The sequence below is a fragment of the Salvia hispanica genome, chromosome 2 (genome assembly GCF_029641045.1).
Source record: "Salvia hispanica isolate PSC_SH4W2 chromosome 2, Shi_PSC_v1, whole genome shotgun sequence".
In the NCBI taxonomy this organism is placed as follows: domain Eukaryota; kingdom Viridiplantae; phylum Streptophyta; class Magnoliopsida; order Lamiales; family Lamiaceae; genus Salvia; species Salvia hispanica.
Window position 1 is genome coordinate 56044254 of NC_142693.1, and position 6192 is coordinate 56050445.

Here is a 6192-nt window from a genome sequence, read left to right on the forward strand (position 1 = left end):
AAAAGAATAGAAAGTATGTGATCTCAAATGGTGCTGCGAAAGTGTATAAAAGTCAAAAGGTGATGGTTCAAAGCGTCGCGTCCGAGGTTCTCGTCCTTAAGATAACTATTCGTGCGGTTTCCATTCGCGTTTCGTCGAATCCCCATATACACTAACGGCCTTATACTAGTCATTCCACGTTTCTATTGTTGGTACAAGTGCTGTGATCGTATAGCTAAAGCATGCTAGGTTCAAAGTCCAAGTCTAAGCATCGCAACATTTCAACATGATCTCATGTAATCGCATTCGCATTTCACAATTCTCACAAGTTCTCATACAACATTCAACAATTCACCATTCAAGAAGCATCGCTTCACATTCATAATATCTCCAAGCTCCTAGGGATCATCATTTAAGAAGCATCGCTTCACAAGCACAACAATATTCTCAACACTTATGGCATGCTTCTCACAAAAATGACACTTTCAACCAAAATTTCCAAGAGCATAAAGTTTCAACCATAGAAAAATTTGTACCTCTTTCTTCGTGGTTGAACGAGACGAATCGCGGTGTTGAGCCTTCCGTATTCAGTTTATTAATAAAAGATTACAAGGACAACTTAGATTTTCGAAAAGACTCTTGGGTTCAGAGCGGAAAGAAACTGAGGCTCTGATACCATCTGTAACAGCCCGCCCTCCTAGGGTACAATAAATGCGGCGGCTGCTACCCAAACAGACTCCAAAGAAGTAAACATAGGCTAGGGTTTCATTTAAAGAGTATTGACCAAAAGATTCGAAAGAACTATCAGAGTATTTAAAACAATAACTTAACCTAGAAGTTTAAAAGAAGATGGAAGGTATCATAAATGACGATCCAAACATCTGAAGAGTACGACGTAATATCCAAGACAAAATCACAAGAAAAGGCTAAGATCTCAAACCGAAGGCAAGATGCCAATATTCCAAAAACAAATTCTAAAGTGTATCAAAATTCAGCGAAAGACGACCAAGAGAAAGAATAGCTATGTATGAAGACACAACTATGCTTGAAGTTCATAACCACCATCTTAATTAATTAACAAGCTCAACACCCGCCACCACTCGCCATCGTTCAACCTGCACATAAGGAAAACACATGCAGGGCTGAGTATTTTGAAATACTCAGTGAGCTCATTGCCAAAACGTTTTATAAGTTATGCCACCCTTACCAAGTGAACTCGAGTTTTAAGCAGTTAAGAAAAATATCACGAGTATCACAAAATATATTTTCATAGACTGGCCAGTCAAAATAATCCCCAATTTTCTCATCAAAATAACAATCATAACATTCCATGGTGCGACGAAAGTGTGGCCACACTTTTCGCCCACGAGATCGGACGACTAGCAAGGACGGCTCCCGATCCCATCGTGTACACAGCCTGGTAGGGCTTGCGGCCCATACTCAGACCCGAATTCGTATAAGCATATCCAATATCACATTAAAACAAACATAGGCATGGCATAACAGTTAAACCACCCTTATAACACCAAACAACATTTTGATAAAATAAAAGAAAGTTTTTAGAGTAAAGCCCACCTCGACTGCTTAGTTTTCAAGTAGTTTCGCTTTTCCGTTAACCGGCTTCGCAACCAAAGTTTCACCTTTTAATCACATAGGCACATATCAAAAATTAGGTTCAATACTACTCTTACTCATGCATGTCTCAATATTTCTTTTCCCTTTTCCATTGGTTTATCTTATCATTACTAATTAATCAAGATCATGCTTATCTCACAAGATTATTTAGCCATCAAACACACACTACACAACACAACAACACACACACATACACGACATACACACACACACACCACACACACACAGGCCACACACACACATGAACATATTCCACATCCCTTTTATCCCTCTTTCACTCAACCAAGATGCATGAGGGTTCAAGAATACCGATTAATCGGTTAGAAAAAGAAAAAAAGGAGAAGAAGAATAAAAAGAAGAACTCATAAACAAAATACCTTTTTAGAGAAAAACAATCGGTAGAAACAAAGTAGAGACTTGGTTCTTCAAGAATCTTGGCGTTCAAACTCTAAATTCTTCTCAAAGGATGACAAAATATTGGTGTGTGGAAGAAGAAAATTTGAGATATTGAGGAATGGTGGGGGACGAAAATTTGGGGTCTAGGGTTGGGGTCTTCTCTTATTTATAGTGCTCAACAAGATCTTTAGGTAATTAGAATAGAATATTTGGTAAGATTTTATTCTACACAATAAATAAAATAATATTGTGAAGTAGGGAAGAAGAATTAACAAAAATAGATCCTAGGGCAAAATCTCATGATTTTCGAAAATTAGGCTTCCAAAATAGCCAAGGCTTTGTTTTGGTATATTTTACGGAGTAGAATAAAATATCACGGAGCAAAATAAATATAAGGATTCTCCCAACTTGGGATGGAAATAGGCGTCCTCATGCCTATTTAAATAAGGCATGGATTTTTAATATTGCCTAGAATAAGGTAAGGCAAGATCTCTTGAAGTATGGAAAGATTTAGTAGAATAATTAAATTCTAGGTGTGGAAGGAAATCAAGTAAGGAGTCAAATAAAATAAAATAATTCTTTCCTTCCCAAATATAGAGATTTTCGAAAATCACTAATAAATAAAAGGGGGTTTTCGATTTTCTCTAGAGATAAGGAATAATTGGGTCTTGGATTTAATTTGGATAAATATCCCAAGAATTAAATTAAATCCGAAAAAATAGAATTTCTTCTTCAAAAATTTAAGGGGGTCGAAAACACAAGAATTTGGGTGGCAAGTATTTATGGAAATTTTCCCTAATATTCTCACTCACCCTTAAACAATTAATTTACCATATAAATCTCATAATTAATAAATCACATGCCACATCATAAAATCAATAAGTTTGACTTTTCAAACTTTCAACGCAAACCCTAGACTCAACCCGGCCATAGCATCACATGCAATAAATGCATTCACGACTCCACGTCATCACTAATAAATTCTAGGGCTCTAAAGTTAGGGTTCTAAATTCCGAGATGTTACAGCATACGCCCCATTCACAAACTGAATTTTAAATTTGGTTCAGTATTTTATTTTTTGGTTCAGTTCAGTATAAACTTTTGGCAAATATCAGTTTTACGATTCGGTCAGGTTCCAATCGAAAAGAACAATCCAAAAATTGAAAAAAAAAATCCAAAAATCGGTGCTTGATGTGTGAAATGTGTGCAATGTGTGTAGTGTGTGAAATATGTGTAGTGTGTGAACTGTGTGCAGTGCGTGAACTGTGTGAAATGTGTGTAGTATGTGTGAAGTGTGTGTAGCGTGTGTAGTGCGTTTATTGTGTGTAGTTTGTGAAATGTGTCTAGTGCATGTAGTGTGTGAAATGTGTGTAGTGCGTGTAGTGTGTGAAATGTGTGTAGTGTGTGAAATATGTGTAGTGTGTGTAGACCTCTCTCATTCTGCAGATTCCTAAAGTAATTATTATCGAAGACGGTTGGAGTTACCCCATCCAACGGCGCCAGGTTGCCGTCGCCGTCGGTTTGAGGGCAGACGCGCCGCAGCGAGATCACGAAGTCCGGGTCGATGCTCGTGTTATCGTAGATCCGGTCCCGGATTGTCACGCATCGCGCTTGCTCACCCTGTCAAAATTTCCGTTCCAATTAATCAACTATAAATTAAATGTTGAAATTGTAAATATCAAAACCCAAAACTTTTACCTGACAAAGCAACCAAATCCCTCACGTTTAAGTTTTTGTTTGCAAAGTTGGATATGAAGGTTGAAATAGGATCGGTGGGCCTAGGAAGATCGTTTTCAGCAAGCGCTCTAGTGGCGGCGGCGGAGGAATCCCTCCTCCCTAGATTCACTGTCCACGATTGCCCTCAAACAGCCACCGTTGCATCATGCGCCGCCACTGCCAGCACGTCCGCACACGACACCACCCCGGGACATACTACCACCTGCTTCGCGTCTTCCACCACCGTGAAACCTCTAACATCTCCATTCTGCAATGCAGCTTTTTCTCCAGTGGTATCATCCAATAGGACTGATGCATCACACCCCTAATTATTTACCAAAATACGAGGGTTAATCATAATAGTTGTAATTAATTTTTATGGAAAATAATTTTTTATAAGAAAGAATATTAGACGAATGAGGTGTATGTATATAGTACCTGAACGAAGCAATCATGGAAGTGGAGGCGAACAAGGGAGGCGGCCATCCTCTGCTCGTCAGTCACGGCCTGCCTAATGGAAGTCCGGATTGTACTTAGCGCATCGGGGCATGTACTGTCATAGAACGTCGAAGATAGTTGTGCCTCGGATGGCACAATCAAGAGTACAGGGTTGCAAAATAATAATAATGGTTGATTGAAATCTTCATCGTGTTATGTATGTGTATATGATGTTGAGTGTTGCCAACAAGTTTGGAATGATGATTGAACAGATTTTTAATTTGCTCAATTTATAGGGGAAAATAATTTGAATGATGGAATGCCGTAAAACGAGACATATTCTTTAGCATGGCTGAGTCATTTTTTCTACGTACTACTAGTTGATGACTTGATGTAGTATTGCAATATTTTTCAAATGCCAACTTTTCCTTAAAACTGATTTTCTTTGCTTTGAAAATTCTAATTGGTTATTGGTCCCACCACGAGTTGTGACGTTTTTCAAATTGTGCTGGTATTGGATGATTAATGATAAGAGCATGTATGATATTTCAAATAAAATGTGGTCTCCACTCATTAAGTATATTACTATTGGAGTTGAAAATTCTCTAGTACACTTATTCTGAATCGGTTTTTGGTGTTACCAGGCTAGGCATATTACTTTGTACGCTTAAAATTTAACATGTTGAGTAATCCATGTATATCATCCGATCTAATTAATTCCCAGTCTCCAAATTCTTCTATCCAGAAGATTGCATTGTTTTGAAATATTTTATTTAAGGGGACTTTCATATATAATGTCAATTAAATGATTTGTTGTTATACCAGCAAATTTTAGCAAAAGCTACCAGTATGGGCAGACACACAAAGGAATGGACTAGCTTAAGCCCTTAATAAACATGATTTTTTATATATATATTTTCTTTGTAGATTTTTGTAATTTATATCCATGAGCTAAATTATACATAAATATGTTAGGATCGGTATACTGAAAAGCATATTTCGAGCATGTTGCACGGATAAAATTGCTTGTATACAATAAATTCTACAATCCACTTTTAACCCAAGGCGAGAAGAAGTAATTTTATCGAATTGATATTTGCTTGTGCATTTATAAGATGTTTCTCAAACATTTAAATGTATAAGAAGCAAATAAGTCTAATTCTTCTACATAGTAGACTGGTCGTGAACGACGTTCACAGAAGGTGACGCAGTCGTTCCGTTGTAGAAGAGAAATAGAATTTCACAACCTAGATAGGCTTTGACATGTTTCCTTACCTTAGGAAATAAACGACACTGGTTTGGTATAGCACTGCAGGATCTAATAGTTGAGATAAGTCTTTCTTGCTATTTACTGAAAGACGAGGTCTCGGTGATTGTTATTTCTTAATCATTGTTGATATGACATTGAACATATGATATTGATTATGCATTACTTTGATTTATCAAATGATGCGAATTTTTCGCAATCCAATAATCCTGATATCTTGGGTAGTGGTGATCAATGTCTAGAGGTGCTAGTATTGTTATTGCAATGAATCGTGTGCTGGGTGAGTCCAGTTTGATAATATCCTCAAAAGGTGTTTGAAAAAAGGTTTTATTATTCAGAAACCCGGCCGGTTGGAGTCAACAATAATAAATAAAGATTTTGAACTAGACAACTCTTGGAAAAAGATATTAATTAATTAAAGTCAAATAGCAGACCTAAATTAATTAATGGATATTTATATCTTAAACACGGGAGATAATAAATTAAAGAGGTAAAGCCCGGATTACTCAAAATTTGGGATTGGACGGACAGTCAATATTATTATACTATAGTGGATGATAATAATATTCTATTGGAATTGAATTAAATTGAGGCTCAATTTAATTAGTAAAAGTCCAACAGGTTTGGCCCAAGTCCGACCTCCATGGATCTCTAATTTGGCTCATCATAACTCAATATAAAAGGGGATTAGAAAGAAGATTAAATCAATAATTAATGATAATTTTCGTGCTCCTCTATGGAAGTGGACGAAAAATTGGTTT

At 36.8% G+C, this 6192-nt stretch overlaps 1 pseudogene; it reads right to left on the reverse strand.

Moving 5' to 3' along the window:
* Window positions 1-214: 214 nt before the first annotated feature.
* Window positions 215-4373, reverse strand: LOC125197935 (lignin-forming anionic peroxidase-like; annotated as a pseudogene).
* Window positions 4374-6192: the final 1819 nt, after the last annotated feature.